The sequence below is a fragment of the Dermacentor andersoni genome, chromosome 5 (assembly GCF_023375885.2).
Source record: "Dermacentor andersoni chromosome 5, qqDerAnde1_hic_scaffold, whole genome shotgun sequence".
Classification (NCBI taxonomy): domain Eukaryota; kingdom Metazoa; phylum Arthropoda; class Arachnida; order Ixodida; family Ixodidae; genus Dermacentor; species Dermacentor andersoni.
The window spans coordinates 118233203-118251600 of NC_092818.1; the positions used below are offsets into that span (position 1 = coordinate 118233203).

The window sequence follows — 18398 nt, forward strand, 5'->3', positions numbered from 1 at the left end:
ACAACAAAAATCAAATTCCTATTGAATATTATATACGTCTGGCGAGGAAAAAATCAGAGAACGATAACTCCGTTCTACTTTATCATTAACAATAAATGTCTCCCTTTCAGCACGCGCTATAAGAGGGGCTGTTTATGCCGCTATCAAATACATCAAATGCGACGCTGCTCTCGGAATCACGCACGTCTAGTCCACCTGGCACTACAGGTCCCTCTAACCTTTTGTGTTACTTTGCTTGTCGACGTTTGTCTGAGTTCTGGTTGCGGCGTGTTGCCGACGTGTGTTTCAGTGTTGGTCAGCGTGTTCAGTCAAAAGCATCATGTTACCACTACCATGTAATTGTTTTATTGAGTGCACTTCTTGCGGCACTGCTGGCCGATGGGTCTGGCGTCCGACAACGCGACCTGCACCCAACACGCAAAGCTTTCCTTGGCTTTCAGCGAAGTGATGATATGTACGTGAGTGCGATATTGACAGCCGTACTGCTGATGTATTCATGCGTTGCTTTCCGCGCTAAAACAGAACAAAAATGCAAAAAACTCCAATCGAGTCGAACTGCAGGTCATATGAAAACACAGCTGCAATGGAAGGCCACCAAAACAAATTTCACGCCATTGACAACAAAAATGATATACCTTCTGCTTTGCACAGAGATGGCGTCACATGACTTTCTAGTTTAGCCGAAAGTGTTCCCTCGTCATACACATGGCATTCAGCCCCATGAATCGTCAATAAATCGCCGTGTTTTGAACGTGTGGGCTTCTATGGAAGCTTCGCTTCCAGTTGTATTTACCATGGAGCCTCGATGGAGGCATTGCGTGTGCGATGCACGCAAGTGGTGCGCTTCTTTCGGACTGGTTCGTCATAGCAATGGGCAGACCAGGCAGTGCAGCAGGCTAGATGCGCGGTTCATTCATACGCGGTACGTTTGAGAGCACTGCAATGGCGGCGCGCAGGCGGGCATGCCACGCAATTTTTTTCGCTTTTCGTGGGCTTTCTTCAGGAACCAGGAAACATGATTACGAAACAAGTAGGAAGTATGGTATATGTAAAGTGGTAGCGAAGCTTCCGAAGCCCGTATTCAAGAAAATGGCGGCTCGCAGCAACTATCGCAATGTTCGTATCGCGAGAACAATTAACAGCAAGCAAAAAAAATAACAAAAAGTGACATCTCAACCGGAAGTTGCTGTGACGTCAAGATGTCACCTTGTTTGGCTCGAATGTTTGAGTTTCTTTAGCGTCCGGCATTTCAACCGCTAGGCCAGCAGTTATTATTCTTTTGAAGCTGAAGCGAACTTGCGGTTCGCTTCAGCTGAAGCGCCAGCGTTAATAAACTATAGGAGTGGCTTATGTCTTAATGTGAACATAAATAGGCTGTTATTGACGGCGATTGCTCGAGTAGGTTCCTCAGCAAAGTGAATGCATATGATAGAAATAAATTACAGTGCCACAGAAATTTCAAAAGCAGCTTCACCTTTATTCGTCTAGAATAATGCAACCAATATAATTGACCAAACTAAACATGCTTCAGTGAATGAAATGTACCGTGGCTAGCACACAGTCGTAATGTATAGCAACATATGCAAAACCTTTCCATAGAATCATTCGCACTTCCGCGCGATACCATGTATTCGTATTCAGCAGTTATAGGAAAAGACAGCATTGCTCCACCTTATCATATAGCAAACATTCGACTTACTCACCCATTGAACACTCAGCGTCCATGTTACGGAGAGTGAACGAACATAGTGCGATGTTTCTTCGTGGCGCGTTCCGCATTTATCGTCACGACGAGAGACAGCGCGTCGGATGCGGCAGCATAGAGTAATATAGTAGACGTAAAGAGTGGACACTTCCGTAGGCGCCTGCAGCCGACTTTGGCGCTCAGCGCACCTAACGGAATCGGCCAAATGGTCGCTGCACGCCGCTGAATCTCGGAGGCCATGATTTCAGTTTTGTTTCTTTTGTTTTCTGTTACCCATACCGTTGCTTTAATCGAGTGGTTTCATGCAGGCGCTTGTGCCGCTGTCTATATGTTGCGACAACGAGCGTGCAAAGGCGTTTCAGTTTATGTTAGCTTTAGTTAAATTTATATTTGCTGTTTCCAGCTGTAACTTAGCGAAAAAATGATGCCAGTTGTTGAGGAAGTTTAACTTTATCGCTTGTGATATTGCACGCCTAGCTACTCCCGCCAAAAGCAGTATCGTAAGTAAATGTGCCATGTTCCTTAAATATAAATCAACTTGCTGCACACCCAAGAACACGAAAATAGCAGACAACAGTTTATTTCAGCAAGATTGTAAGAGTCAGATGCATGAAAACTGGCAGGAACTGCGAAATGCAAGTAATATGAGTGTCACACGGCGCACATATAATTGCGATCAAGGCCGATACGATTTGAATTTCTCGGTCGCGATTGGTTCTTTTGCGAAAGCTGGGCGAGGGAGCCAGTCGCAGTCGATAATTTAGATCCGGATTGGGCTTCATCGCGATCGGAAGTGCTTGCGTGACATCGGTATAAAAGAGAATAGACGGAAATTCATGGCGTGATGGCAATAACTTTACAAAAGCAAAACACCTACAAGACGTACTGCAATTATCCAGATAATGAAAAAAAAATGATCTGCGAAGACATGACAGAAATTAATTTGCTCAAAATGGGATTGTCTTACAAGGGAAAAAATATAACGCTTTTTCTTGTATTATGCGAAGGAGGGTGAATTAGGGTGGCAAAATTATGTGAATGGTTGCGTGCCAAAATAAAATGGCTACAAAAATAATTGTGCACGTATGAACATCCTCATCTGGAATGTGTAAGCCACTGCGTCCGTCATTAAACAGCTGCAGTTAAGCACTTTGTGTTGGGGGTGTTCACCTGCTGTCTTCGAATCCCTGCAATCGCCTTCTGATACTTGGAAATTTGGCCTTGAATATACATGATGTCCTTTGGCCGTAGAATGTATTTTGAGGAAATAGTGGAGATTCCTGCAATACGTAGAATGACAGGCAGAAGGTAAGAAATACTGGAGGCTTGAAAGCGATTGAATGTAGACGCTACGTTCATTCGTATAAGCAATACTGGTGGAGCCTTCAAAGCTTTAGAATGGAGATACTGCGTTCCTCTGTGTTGTGGATATTTTTCTGATCTTAGCTAGATCAAGGAAGCATTGTTATAAAAGCTCAGAAATAAGAAACTTTCTACGGTATGGACTCCATACACAATTAATGCATGAAAACACATATCGTCTGCTCTGTGCAGAACAGCTAACAACGCTCGAGCGCACATAGCCTCCTACAGAGGCTAACAGAGCGCGCATTATTGCCATACTGCAAATATTGCACGTGTGCCACTTTAGAAATAGCTACATTTCTTTCGCAAAAATGGAGCACCCAATTTTTTCAGAAGCCGCTGCGCGTAACATGAATCTCTGCACCGAACGGCATGTGTTAACAGGCCGCATTTCTTAACAAACCATTTTATTTCATTTTCTAACTGCGTCATTGTATCGAACGTGCCTCGCAGCTCGGACGCTGCCGCGTCGCTGTTATCGCTAGCATCACTCATTGCTGCGCATAAAAAAAAAGCGAAATGAAAGTCAACGTAGCAAATGGGCAGCAGCTGTTTAAGGCTTCAAGGCCGCCGTTACTCGTTAATGCGGCTAACACGGACATAACGAAATACGAAGAGAATAAGTCTTTAACAACGCGCAAAAAAACTTCCTGTTACCTTACAATGAAACGGTGACGAAGCAGTAATGCCAGACGCTGTCAGAAGAAGCCAACAACGATGCTCTGATCCTCGGGCGCATTTTACAGAAAGAGCTCGGCGACGGGACCTGACTAGGCTTCGCACGTGCTGGTTCGTGCCGCCTGTCAAGCTACTAGCCGCAGCCGGAGCCACGGCCACATTTTTATTTAAGTGCCCTGCCACCTAGCGGAATCGGATAACATCCATAGCTCGGCCGCGAAACGGCTAGAGTGCCCACTCTTGTCGGTTACTATGTTACTCTATGGCGGCAGCGTGAACTTGCACGATAACAAAAAAACCTGCACTCATACACTCTAAAAACTAAGGGAGTGCCGGGCACTCTCTTTGAAGGAGTAGCTGCTTGTCCCATATTTCACTCTCTTTTCGAGAGTAGATTGACCCTCTTTGAGAGAGAGTAGGTCAACTCCTCCTGACAGAGTTTTGTTACTCCACCGCAAGGGATTGCTAGTACTCTTCCGCAGAGGGATAATACTCTTCCCACAGGGAGTGCTAGTACTCTTCCGCAGAGTGCTAATACTCTCCCCGCAGGGTTAATAGTACACCGCCAGACCGAGTACTTCTACTCCCCCATACAGAGTGCTTGTACTCCTTCAGAACAGAGTGCTAGTACTCTTCCCAATACCCTCTTAGCCAAGTCCTGGTCACGCATGCAGGCAGGAAATCAGATCAAATTAGGGCCGCTGATATACTGTTCCCTAGCCGGCTCCTCAGAGACACTGGCCCGATTCCAAGAGGCCTTCAGAATAGGCGTGAGCAAAGTTATGCAGGATTTTAAAGACATTTTTTCCTGCCTACCGTGAGGCGTGAATGCTCTGAAGCGGCCTATGCGTATGCGTCACGAACGCCACTGAGGAGAAAAAAAAGCGAATTAACAACTTAATCTGCAAATATCTTCGCAAATTTCACAATCAGGAGTCACACAATCTAATTAGAATACAATTGTTCAAGGGAATCACATACTTATCAAGAATCATAATGCTCTATACATCATGTGAATTCGAACCCGCGTACACTCGCATTTGTACAATTCAGAACACACATCATAACCATTACACCACAGCGCCGCCACGCCTAGTCATGTTCTTTTAGAGGTTATATATATACCAAACGTATTTGATGAATCGGCTGTGGTGGGTGGGGTTTCTCTGCTGTGTGCTGTGCTGTTGTGTACTGGAATACGTGTGCGTTTGCATCATTTCCATTCCTTGCTACGACTAACGAAGGAAGACAACGTAGACGACAACGTGAGAACTATTCACGGCTTGTCGTCACCGCAGGAAAATAACAAATGTGCCGTTCAGCTCATGATCGAGTGCTTCTCCAGTCCATGTTCTCCAAAATACGCGGATACAAAGCATCGCGCCAACCATCCACGTATGTGAATTTAATTCGCGCGTATACTGGTGAGCAACTGCGACGCCAGTACCAGGCATTTCGACGTGCCTCACGCTGCCGTGTAGGCGTTCTTTTCAAGTGCATTAGTTTAAAGTTTGGTTCAGTCCGCTGTGAGCTGTTTTCCTGCATTAGCAGCGGATCGTTAGCGTTTTGAAGCGCATGCATTCCAGCATTTTGAGACTGCTTATGCCGATAGCCGCGTCAAATGCATTGGCACGCATGTTTAAATGACTAATGTGTCCACTTGTTACGCGTGCACTACTCGTATCCTGTGGCAGTGCTCGTTCTAAAAGCTTCGAAGACCATCTACACTCATGCGTGTGTTCAATTTATATATGCACAGGATGGACTTGCCGGCTAGTTGGTTGAGCATTTTAGAAGAAACAGCGCAACACAAGGACGACGCAAAAACATGCCACACCACGAAGCGCTGGTGTGGTTGATGCTTTTTTTCGTCCTTGTGTTTGCGCTGTTTCTTCTTCCACGATACACGCACACCACAGGTACGCGAAAGTTTAGGAGCACAAGTGGTTAACTCTGTTTTCCCCGTTTTCTCTCAGTGTCAATGGCACAGTGCGTTGCCCGGAATTGTGCACGCTTACCCCCATATGCAGAAATGCATCATAACTTGAAGCCCATGCTTGACTTGATCTAAACGACGCAAGTCGTGAACGCACCAAAAGAAAGGCAGTGAGCGTCTTGGGGGACGTTCGCACCAGGCGTCGTTTATATCACGTCAATCATGAGCTTTGTATTAGGATACATTTCTGAATACGGGGGCTAGACATCTTCTTCCAGAAAATGTCGAAGAAACGCCCGCCAAAACCAGGCACATTCGTAAACTTAACTAGGCAATACGAAGCTCCATAGAAAAAAAGAAGAGTGGTATTAAAAGCTTTCAGTATTTTTCTTTACTCCAAAATAGTTGCGCTCTCGTGGCTTCACTGTACAGTGATAGTGCAGCGTTAGCTAGAAAGCATGAATTTCCTAACTCCATGCCAAAATAAGCTTGTAAAATTATTTAGGTGCTAGAATCCAGGGTTTGTAGCGATCCTTGAAAATCCTTTATTTCTAAAATGCCATTTTCAAGGCATTGAAAACCCTTGAATTTTTAGAAGTACTGGAAAGTCCTTAAACTTGTACACTTGGCTAGACTTAGCAGACATTGCCAAGCGCTTTTTTTCCCTTCTGTGACACTCTTTCGCATGTCACAAAAAATTGTTTCTGGAGGTAATAGAAGGAAAGCGACATCCTTAAAGTTGAAATTACAAAGGAGCTGCAGATACCAGCTTTGTGCACATGGAACCGGCGACAAATGTGCTTGGAGGAGCAGAAGCAGGAAGCTCAACAGTTGAGGCATTCGAAGAGAAGCTGTGAAGAGTAAATTGAGAGCGACAGACACAATAAAAAGAAATTAGAAATGACTATTGCTTATTTGATGGTGAAAAAAGCTGAGGCAACAGATGACATCACATACACTGTCAAACCAAACAGTATTCAAAAACTGCAAATGTTGCAGGTCCAAGTAGTTAATTGTGCTATTGCAGAAAAACTTTGAGCGCTTTCTTGAAATGCTTCCTTGTGTGCGTTTAGTGTTGGGCGGTGAAAGGCAAATTAGCAGTCTTTCAAATGTTTTAAATCACTGAAATGCGATTTGTTTTGTTTTCTTTTGTTTGCATTAAAGTTAACGGTGTTCTTGAACAAGTTATTGCCTGTCCAAACTACTACACACATTGCACGAGGTCCTTGAAGTTACTGTGTCGGGGCCTCGAAAGTCCTTGAAAACCATTGAATTTTTTTCTTCAATATTGCTACGAACCCAGTAGAACAACTGTCATGGAGTAAAAACCTTGGCTGAACAGGGGCTTATACGCAGAGCACAGGAAGTCTAGAAATGCAGTAGTAGGCATGGAGGGCCCTGAAAAAAATGTACCACATCCGCTCGTCTGCCTTATGTTTGTGCACCGACTGTCACATTTTTAATAGAAGTGCACTTTCTGTTCTACTCCAATAAACGCAACATTACGAACTCCAGTGTGGGGCAGTCCTTCAGCCAGTGCAGAACTTTTTATGTACATCCGAGTCAGCTCTGTCATTTTTCCAGCATTGTAGTACAAGATTTGTTAAACTGGTTTAGCAGAATATGAGCAGTATACTCTTAAATTAGCTGCTTATTTGTATGCACAAGTTCAGGTCTTCAGTTTGGTTGCATGACAAATTGCCATACCTGAATAGATACAAGAAACAATTTTATTACAGTTTAATAAAATCCAAACAGTAATAATCACAACAATATAATGACATACATTTCTTTTGGTACGAATACAGCCCATGTCTTGGCAGTGTATAAATTCAACTATACACCGCAAGTACTGTGTCCTGACCACTATTATTCACATGTGTAAAACCATCACAGCAATTCAACAAATATCACAGTAATTAGTGACATACACTTTGTAACTGCTTTACATGAGCATAATGTATACAAATGGTCCCTGTGTACCTACACATGACTAGTGCCACCCGAGTACTATTACTCACAGGTGTAAAACCAACAAAGCAGTTCTTTAAGAAATATCACAGCGCTTAGTGACGTACATGCTGCAACTCCCTTGTAGAAACTTAATACAAACACGTGAGGACACAGTAAGCTAGCAGTGGGCATACATGGGAATACCACCGCCTCAATACTAATTCACAAGTGTAAAACCAACCAAGCAGTTCTTTAAAGAATATCACAATGCTTAGTGACATACATTTTCTAACTAGCTTATATAAGCTTTATACAAACATGAGAACATACACAAAGCTAGCGGTGCACCCGCATAGAAGTGCGGCCATCTGAACACGATTATTTGCAAGTGTAAGCTCAACAGAACAGTTCGTTATAGTGACGCACATTTTGTAACTGCCTTATACAAGCTTAGTGCAAGCACAAGAATGCAGAAAAATATAAATTAAAAACTTGCTCTATGCATACACAAACAGATCAACACAAATGGTAAACACCGCTTACACCGCTTTGAAGACAAATGTGACTGTGGCAAAGCGCAGTGCTGTGCCGGTTGAAATTGCCACCCACAAAAGTATTGAGCAATGCTTAAACCACAGGCAATAAAGTGCTGAAAGACTGCGTCTCTAACGTAACTATTTTAATTCAAATTTCTTGAATATAGGGCTCGCTTGCAGATAAGGCATCTGATCCAACTGACCTGATTTTACACCTGCTACATGCATACAATGCACTCAGATATAACTGGTAATAATAATTATAAAAGGCATTTAAAAACTTGATAGTATGATGAAGATGCATGACTAGAAAAGTTCTGTCCCCCTCGTACTTGTTAAAAAGGTGTAAGTACGACACATGTTCTTTTTTTCCTCAATTTTTGCATTAATGGACAGCCGGGAACCTCGAACCGACACAAAAAAAAAGATACTGCTATGTTAATAGTGCTATGAATAATTTTTTGTGAAAGCTTTTTTACAGACAAGTTGCAGTCTCATTTCTGGAGGTTGAGCTGTATCTTGCAAAATAACTTGAAAAGTGGTCACATGGGAGCATGACACTATATCATAATGTTAGTTTCAGTTGACTCTCTTGCCCTACAAGTCGCTGCTCACTGTGGCCAGTGATGCAATAGCAGTGTGTGTGTGATTTTCATCACACTTCTGTCCTATGCCATTCTTACCAGAGTTGGCGGCACATAGATGCCCAAATTTCGATAGTGTTGCTTTCTCATGTGGTTGCTTTTGATTTGCTCAATATCAGTTGGCACTTCAGCTGCATCAAACTTCTTTTTTACGTCTTCAACAACAACATCAACAACAATCTTATGACACCTGTGTTGTCCTTCTAGTTGCCTACAAAGACCAGTCAATCTAGCAACAACACTGACAGTCTCTACTATCTTGTAATGGGGGAGAGGTGTGTCCCACCATGTGTTCCACATTGTTGTCACTATGTGGGCTGGCTGGGGAGGCAACAACTGTAATATGTTTACATTCGCATATATTAAAGTGATGCTTGTACTGTGTTATAACACCTAACTTAGTCTTGCACTTGCTGCACAATAACACTGGCTCACAGTCGTGGTGAAAAGCTTTTGTATGTTGAGCAAATGAGTTGTATCCACTACAAAAAAAGTCAGTGATAGCACACATGTTGCTCTACCAGGCCTGGTGTGGTTCCTTCTGACACTGCTGCTGATGCTGACGCGCTGCTGCTTGCCTCGTACACTGTTGCAGCTGCAGTAGACATGGCAGTCTCTATCTATTGCTGCCGTGTCATCTGTCATGGTAACTTCCAAGTGGTATCGGGCTCACTTCTGCAACAGAGATGTTGTTTGCCCCTTGAGGGCTCTCATGATCAGGGCCAATAATTCCTTCCCAACTTCTGGAATTTAAACACTTCACTTTGCAAGCCTTGTTGCTCGCAGTACCTTTGAGGTGCTCTTAGACGCTCGTCAGCTTCAACTGCCGACACTTTCTGCCCTGCACTGTCCTCGTTGCCCTCCTTTTCTGGTTCATGCTAAAAGAGACATGCGCGATTGACTTGTGTAAGGATTGCATGATCTTTACGCCCTTCGGAGCACACAAGGTGCACAAAGTGAATGTGTCTGGGTTGTGTCGCTTCGAAGTAGTGAATACTTAAAAAGTCATCCTTAGTAACAAAGGTGTCTCTTGTAAACAGTATTGTTAACGTGGCAAACATCGGAAAACTAACCAAACCATTTTCAGGTGTCTCTTACAACCAAGTGCATCTTGTAATGAGATTCTACTGTACTGAATATTTTTCAACTATGGATCATCTGCATGTACATATAGTCACAAAGACATGTTGTGTGGAATGGCGAATCGGGAAACAGTTCGTACTTTTACTTTTTGTCCCTAACATAAGCAGCTGATAACAATATGATAAAAAAGCAGGCAATGAGGCTAGAATGGAACATAATCCTTCAGCTCTAAACAGTTTTTTGGGCCCACATCATTCCCTCATATGACATAAGGAAACAACTTGATTGCAGTAATGGCTGCATGTGATCTGAGTTGATTGAAACAAACTATACGTAAGGTTGTCCTGTGTGTAATTTTATCAGAGTGCTTTTTAGATGTCCTGCTGGTGATCCTGGCTGCGCGATGCTTCTCATGCTTTTTGGCACGATTCCTTTTTTTCCACTCCACTTTTTTTTCAGATTTTCTCCCCTTTCCCTTCCCCCTTGTGTAAAATAGCACACTTGAAGTATGAAATCTGTTGAACTAACGTGTGTATCAAACCTGTTAACATGTGTGCTTCTCTGTGGTCTGTGTTGTATTTTTGCCCTGCACAATTCAATTCAAGATGAAAGATGGAATGTCCCTGCCTTTAGTTTAATTGTGTGTGTGTGTGTCTCTCTCATGTTTTGAAATATATGTACATTCAGGAGTGCCTGCATGCCCTTCTCTCCTGCTCCAGTGACGAAAAGGAGAGCCTGTTTATGTACCATAGTAAAAAATTCAAAGGTTTTTGCTGTGCCCATTACATCCCTTATCATATGGATCTGTCACAATACAGAGTAGCAGTGGTCCATAATACTAGCCCATCCCAACATAATTATAAATTAACACATACCGACATGCTGCGAAACAGCTGTTGCAAAGCCGCTGGTGAAGGCAATTTCCGCAGCACTGCAGTGGTACAGCCAAGTTCCACCTGTATAGCGACAAATCCACATGCGTGTTAGCAACTCAGTAGTTGCTGATGGTTTCATAAGCTTTACACTACACAATAAAGTAATCTAGACAACTTTGTTGGAACAAATGCACATAATTAGGACACCACTTAAACACTAACACGATTAATTGCCCCCAATCTCTCACTCACTAAGGGATAATACTACTGAAACATCGGTGCTTTGAGGAAAACAGCTATAACAGCGGTTAGTTTTCTTGATCATTTTATGTGGTAGCTTTGATTTAAATGTCATGCAGTACTATAAAATACAAAGTGCCGCATTTCTAGCAGCAGAAGGCGTCGTCAGGCTCATGGTACAACAGATTTTTGCACTGTTTGTCAGTGAGCCGACACATACAAAGAAAACCGAATTCACACATACATATACAGTGTCAAGTGCACTTCTGAAAACGCAGCCACCAGTTCCAATGTTGCTGAAAGGAAAGGTTATATAAAGTGCGAGACTGCATGGAACTGCCACTTATGACTGTAAATGTATGGTCTGCTGATTGCAGAGGTAGTCACATGCTATTTCTAGTCTCTTTTAGAAGCATTACTAAAGGATGAATTAAAATCGATTCATAAGTCACGAATTTCACGCATCCACAGTTTGGTTAAATAACTTGTGAGAAAAAGACATGTTTACCTGGAATAGCAACAAAAACTTTCCTTCGAATTAATGAAATAACTTTGCAGCGTCATAATATATTGTTTCTCGCAACTACTTGCCGGCAGTGGCGAGTTACAGTGTTTATATCCGACTCATTGGGCGACAATACTGCCAAACACAAATGCTTCACGAACACGAGAACACGTCCCTCGCAGAGAATAGCAACCATATATGCCTCTGTGAGACATGATCGCACCTTTGTGGTCAAAATGTACATTAGAACGACATCACCATCTCATTAAAAAAAGAAGCCTCCGTACAAGGCAGCCACCAACTGCATAATGTGAAATTGCAACTGATGTCCACTTACTGGTGGCCTGTGTTTGAGTCACTTTTGGCAGTTGACTGGGTGCTGAGAAATGCACGTCCTGGGTTGTCCCTGCAAAACATACAGGGTTATGTCAAATGTTGAAAATATATATATGCCAGCATTTCATCAGTCGCAAAACAAACGAGTAAACTAATAACCAACTGTAATGTAAACAGAGTACACATCATAAGATAGGCTGTCAACTGTTAATGCATTACGCAAAAAACCTAATGCATAGGAAAGACTATATGTATACACACGAAGCTGACACACAATTTAATTCGCTCTAGGTTTTTCCGTGCAGTATATTCAAATTATTATGTCTCGTGGTTAGAGCGAAATTAGTGTAAATTACGAACTAAATTATCTACCCTGGAAACTTTTCTTCAATATGCACCTGTGCGCGCTTCGAACGAGTAGCGTTGTAAAATTTACGTACATGGCATTTAACATAGTTGCTGAACATGGATTTCCTTTGCCCTGTGTCGTGTACAGTGAGCTACATATATCTGCCCCCCCCCCTTTTTTGTACTAGCCATACTGCGTGCCACTGCACCTATACGCACGTCAATAAACCTCACGACACAGAAATAAAAAAAGCGCCAATCACCCATGCCTGCATGTTGTAGTGGGCCTAACCTAACCAAGCATGGGCTGTTGCTTTTTATAGTAAACACAGGCACCGTGCTCATTGCAAGTATGTATCATGTCGCTAAGCAAATATGCAATTTCATTGTACCACTATTTTTTTATCACATGGATATATCTGTTGAGAGGCAAGACAAAAAGCAGTCACTTCTCAGAACTAATCAGCTTTCTTAAAACACATTTTTAACTTTTCAATGACACTTGCTGCTATGTGTTTGTCTCCAGAGAGCATACTTGATTTGACTTTCCAATCAGAGACATTACATAAATATACCATGTTAAGATGACTGCCTGGAGCACGTGAGAATTTTCATCTTCGTGTAACATACTGTATCTTGATTTTGTTGACATTTGGTCAAATGGTACACCCAATATACCCACATACTAGTTTTCTTGTCCAAATAACATGCCAATGTATTTTGATTTTTTGGCATTGGCTCCTCTGCACTACGTGAAGTCGCGCTGCACTGGCTCTTTCACATCCTCGTGTCCTTGCAGCTGCCTTCTTGCGTTATATAAAGCGGGTGCCTGAAAAATATCGTATGCAAAAGTCAACACAAGGGCATGGTGCAAAACAACATCAAGACAGTCAAGGCCATGGCAATAAAAATGTCTTAGCTCTTAGTCTTTCTAGTGAAATGCATGCAAAACATCCAAATGACTGCAACAGTCAACTGCTAAACTAACTTCAATTTTTAGATTTAAGCAAAAAAACAAATAAACCACAGTTCATCCTTGTTTTTCATGAATGTTAGAATACTCCTGCTAATGAATAGAATATTGGTCATTTTCAGACGTCATAGGTCTGTCATGAGTCTGGTGTATCGCAAACACCACTTGTGACACATCCTAAGCACGTGCCCATTGTGCCCCCCCCCCCCCCCCCGCACCATCCCTGGTTGTGCCACTGCTGAAGCCACAATTTGAGGATTATAGCTGCAAACATGATGCTCAGTAGGGATGAAAATATTGTCCTTCAGCTCAATGGATATATGGATGTGCCTATAAAAAAGGGCAACAAGGCTTGTTATGGCAAGCTTACCCACATTTCAATACTAACAAGTTCACTGCGGCCTGCATCTAAGCTTACTAAAAGGCATGAACTTATTTTCATGCATGAGGTGCGCAGTGGAGTTCATTTTTGACAGACCCGACTACTGCTGCAGTTTGAAATCTAGCATTTTAGATTCTTGTAGGCATGTAAAAGTTGCAGTTAAACCGCAGTTATTAGTTTATTACACCAACCTATTGTTCTGTGTACGACAGACTGGTAACACGGAATTAAAGCAACATTTTGATATTTTATTTCTCTACTAAATATATTCAAGCGATAAACACATCTTGATCTGCCATGCTATAGCAAAATGCACACATTACGCTTGTAACCCCCAGAGGAAGGCTGATTTAGCTGTTCATATGACATAACTCTGACACGCCAACTCATATTAGCAAATGCACAGGCATGTCCAAAACAATAAGCGTATGCAAAGCGCCCCTGCAATTGTAATTCCACACAGCAGCCGTTATATTCGATGCCGATGCGTAACTAGCTGCTCGACAATTCACCGAGTTCGTAGACATAAGCATCCTTTCAGTTTCGCACCGTGCACGAAAACCGCAACAGGAGACAAAACCAGACCTATAATCACACCATTTCAACATGAGCAAAAACAGTTCAGTCTTAAGGATAAACACTGTGAGAGCGATTTAGTGCGCGACGGCGACGAGCGACGGCTTCGAGCGACAAAACGGGCCGTCGCTTGAACAGATGGCTCGGTTCTGGAAATCTAGAAATCGTCGCTCGTCGCCCAGAAGTGCTATGAGCGACTAGCCAATAGCGCGAAGCCGGAACTGGATGTACAGGTGCTCCCAGAATAATTCGGAACGCTGGACGCGCAGCTGCTCGTCGGCGGAGCGCGCCGGCGGATAAATACAGGCAAGATTTGCGCATGCGCGGTCTCCCTAGCGAGCAAGTTTCGCTCCCTAGTGCATCTAGATTGGCGTTGCCTTGCTCCAAGAAGGTAGCGCTAGGTGCCCTTTAGCATTGTGCAATGGGGGCTGGGCGAATGAATGTCTGTAGCACAGCATGCATGCACCGTTATCTACAAATAAAGGCTCCTGCATTCCTTGCAGCGCATTCTCGCCATGGTCTGCATCCCGTCTGGGAGATAGCAATGCTTTGCGTGATTACGTGCTAGTGGGGCGGTTTGGCTACCACGGCAACGCTGCCTTATTTTTCCACCGTGTTAGCCTGTCCTGCGAAGTATTAGCTCTTAGTAAAATATCTCCCTATCCGTGTTACTACTAGCTTCGTAATACGAGGACAATTTCCACTATTACATGACCCCTCTTAACGGGTGTGTCTGCGATAGCGGCAATAAAAGAGTTCACAAAATGAAATAACGCGGCACATTCATCAAGGCCAATTTCACGCACAGGAAGTCACTTCATGCAAAGGTCACTCTATGAACTCTTCACGACTCTACTCATTTATTGACGCACCCCGTTCCGTGGTTCGTATATATTGTGCGCCAATCAATCACGGAATCTGGACCATTGGTAGCGATTATCCTTACGTATTGATCGCGAGTCGGCGTTTGTTCGCGAAGATACTCATTTTCTTTTGCTCAGAGGAAATATACAATAATAATCCAGGGTAGGCTGTGTGAGCTGAATGCAAAAAAGTAGTAAGGAGAACATAGTAAATCTAAATAATAGGAATAACACGGGGTGTATTTTTTCCACAGTAAAAAAAAAAAAAGAATCGAAACGTAACTGTTTCGTCTCAAGCGATTGGCGTGTTCCGCTATCAATATCTCGCGAATGCGCCGTCCACGCGAAGCGCAGCTTGTACGCGGCGTGGAATTGACTCGCAGAGCGCATCGACGAAGTCCCTCCTCTCACCAAGGCTCTTCCACTCGCGCGTTATGGCGAGCCAGAGCTCGTCGGCACTGGCCCCTCCCAGATTCAGCTTGGATAAGCTTTCCTTCATCGTGCCCCACACGTTCTCCATAACATTGAAGTCTGCACCTTTCGGAGGCCAGTCAAGAACGCGAACCCCACATTCTTGAAGTTTTTCCACAGCTCTGGCGGTGTGCACCGGGCTCAGGTCTTGCTGGAACAAGTAGCAGCCATCTTTAAATGGCCTGTCCAGAGCGTATGGCAATAGGTGGTAGTCCAGAATGTCGCAGTAAGCTTCAGCTGTGAACGATGGGGACAGTCGGATTAGCGGACCGAGGCCCTCTTTTGCTAATTGCTCCCCAAACGTTGACAGTACAGCGGCCGCTGCTGTGGATCTCAGAAACATACCTAGGATCGTATCTACACGAAAAGAAGGGAATAGATAATGGTCTTTTCAGATGAAATACCTTTTGCGCGCCCGAAGAATTTGTGCTTAAAAGATCAGAAAGAAAATGAAAATACCTGCAGTTATATGGTCTCCATACGCGGCGCTCTTGGTCCCATCTAGATGAAAATGTCGATTCATCTGAAAATATTACTTCCTTCCATTCTGCAGTCGTCCAGCGCTCATATGCCCTGCAAAACTCAAGGCGCCGGCGTTTTTGGTGCTCCGTAAGGTGTGGCTTTTGTTCCGCGACAAATCCACGAAGACCAGCCTCTCGCATGCGCCTTCTAATTGTTTCCTCACTAGCTTGCAGGTTGAGGGCTGTCTTGATCTGGCGGGCGCTCTGAAAAGGATCAGCAACGGCTGCAGCAACAAGAAGAAGATCGGACTCTTCCGATGTACATCGGTGTCGTCCCGATCGTGCTGCATCTTTGAGTCGGCCATTGTCATCCCTGTATGCTTGGATTATTCGGTTGACCGCACTTATAGACTTTCCTGTGAGGCGGCATATCTCACGTTGAGGTATACCTTGTGAACTGAGCTTAATTATATTTCTCCGCACATTCATCGGCACTCTTTTCGGCATGTTGCCTCGATAGGAATAGGGCGGAATTCGCGTAACTGTCGTTGTTTAAATATGTTCGTATCCCTTTATCAATCGAGCCGCCGATATCATCACGGTTGCATCAGACGAAAACGCCGCCCTTTGCCAGCGCTAGTCACGGTAACCTACCATAAATATATTTAGCAAATGATAAATACGGCCCGCACGAAAAATGAAAAAAAAAGGGGCCAAGCACGTGAACATGCAGACACGAGCGCTTATGCTCCAACTCGAGTGCATGCGCAGACACAGCTTGTCACAGACACCACCGGCCCAGCCCCCCTTGACAAAACGTTGAGGGGCACCTAGGGCTACCGTTCTGGAGCAAGGCAACACAAACTAGATGCACTAGGGAGCCAACCTTGCTCGCTAGGGAGACCGCGCACGCGCAGACCATGGTACTACTTCTTCCACGGGTGCGCTCCGCCGGCGAGCGGCCGCGTGTGTGGCGTTCCGAATTATTCTGGGAGCGCCTGTACATACATCGCTCAAATACTACCGATTGTTGCGCGGAACGAGCAAATGATTCAATTTTTATACGTGCAAGGATAAGAACGTACTGCAAGACCTCCGGAAATATGTTATGCTACTTTTTATAGTAAAATACATCAACGTAAATTACTAAAGCACGCGTCACGCGTGACTGCAGCCCTCATGCCGGCAACACCGGGGAGGCGTCGCTCAAAATCGTCGCTCGCACGGAGTACGACTTGTAGGCGACGAGCGAATGCGACAGCCATCTCCGTCGCGTCGCTTGTAGCTGCCGCGCGCAAGATCGCTTATATGGGGTTTATACTTTTTTCAGCATAAAACATGGATTCCTCATGCGTTTTCAGTAAGTTCAAGATAACGCGCCCAACTGACCTCTTGCAGCATGCAGCTGAATGCCTGCGGCAAAGTTTCTAACTAGCACTGGTGCTGCACGTAACTTCAGTGGTCGCAGATTCCCCCTGCGCGAGACACCGTCAAGCGCGCGGTTTATTTATAAAAAAAAAGCATGCTGCCAGCAAAATGACGCCTTCTGTTATGTGATTCCTTAGTTCAACAGCGTTCCGTACACAGTAGACTGCCAAACTGAATAAATTCAAACACACAAAACGCACGCTAATCACGCTCCGCATAGGCTCGGAATCACGGGCTGGTGAACTAACCATTTTAAGCGTCCTCTCGCCTGGTGTCTTATTGAACATACCATATTTCTGGCAGCGTTTGCGATTTTTAAAGCTCTTACGGACAACGGCAAAGTGATAAAATCACATGCGGTTATCGCGACGACTGGCTTTTTCGATTGACATCGAGAGACAGCGCGTACGCCTAGTCCTTTGTCAATCGCGTCGGCTAAGCGCAGCGACGACTTCCTGGCGATAGCATGACATACGGAGAATGTGCACCTCAGTTAGAATTCACTTACCGTGGAGGATTTGTTGTTATATCCAAGGCATGACGAACGACTGTCGTGTTTTCGTGGCGACGCGAGATGGCAGACACACGATCTGCCTCGGCTGGCCTTTGCTCGCTCGGCTAGCCTTTGCTCTCCGGTGCTGTGTTGTTCCGCGATCTTGAGCGCGCGCGCGCGCGGTGGAGCCACTCCGAGGGAAAAAGTAGAGCGCTCGCTACGCGTTCCTTTGAACTGCGGCGGCCTGTTCTCTTAGAAGCAAAACGATGTGTTCTTTGCTCAGCGTGCATGAATGATACATTGCCATGTTCGGGGCCAGCCACCTACAGTTGAAGCAGAAGATTACGCTACGTTTTGTTTTCTATTGCCGCAAGAGTCTCTCTTTTCTATTGTCGCAAGAGTCTTTTCACTCTCTCTCTCTGAAGGGGAGAGTGAAAAGCACATTTCACTCTCTCCTTGGTGACAGAGTGAACAATGCATTTCACTCTCCTCGACATTTTGCGAGAGTAAAACGACGCTTTGAAGAGTGAACCGGCAGCTTCACTGC

At 44.3% G+C, this 18398-nt stretch overlaps 1 long non-coding RNA gene across 1 annotated transcript; it reads right to left on the reverse strand.

Moving 5' to 3' along the window:
• Nucleotides 1–10774: 10774 nt before the first annotated feature.
• LOC129384778 (uncharacterized) lies at nt 10775–17953 on the reverse strand. Its single transcript, XR_008612422.2, has 3 exons — nt 17867–17953; nt 11858–13033; nt 10775–10856 (listed from the first exon to the last, which is right to left on the reverse strand). It is a non-coding gene; the product is annotated as an uncharacterized lncRNA (long non-coding RNA).
• Between the last annotated feature and the right edge of the window lie 445 nt (nt 17954–18398).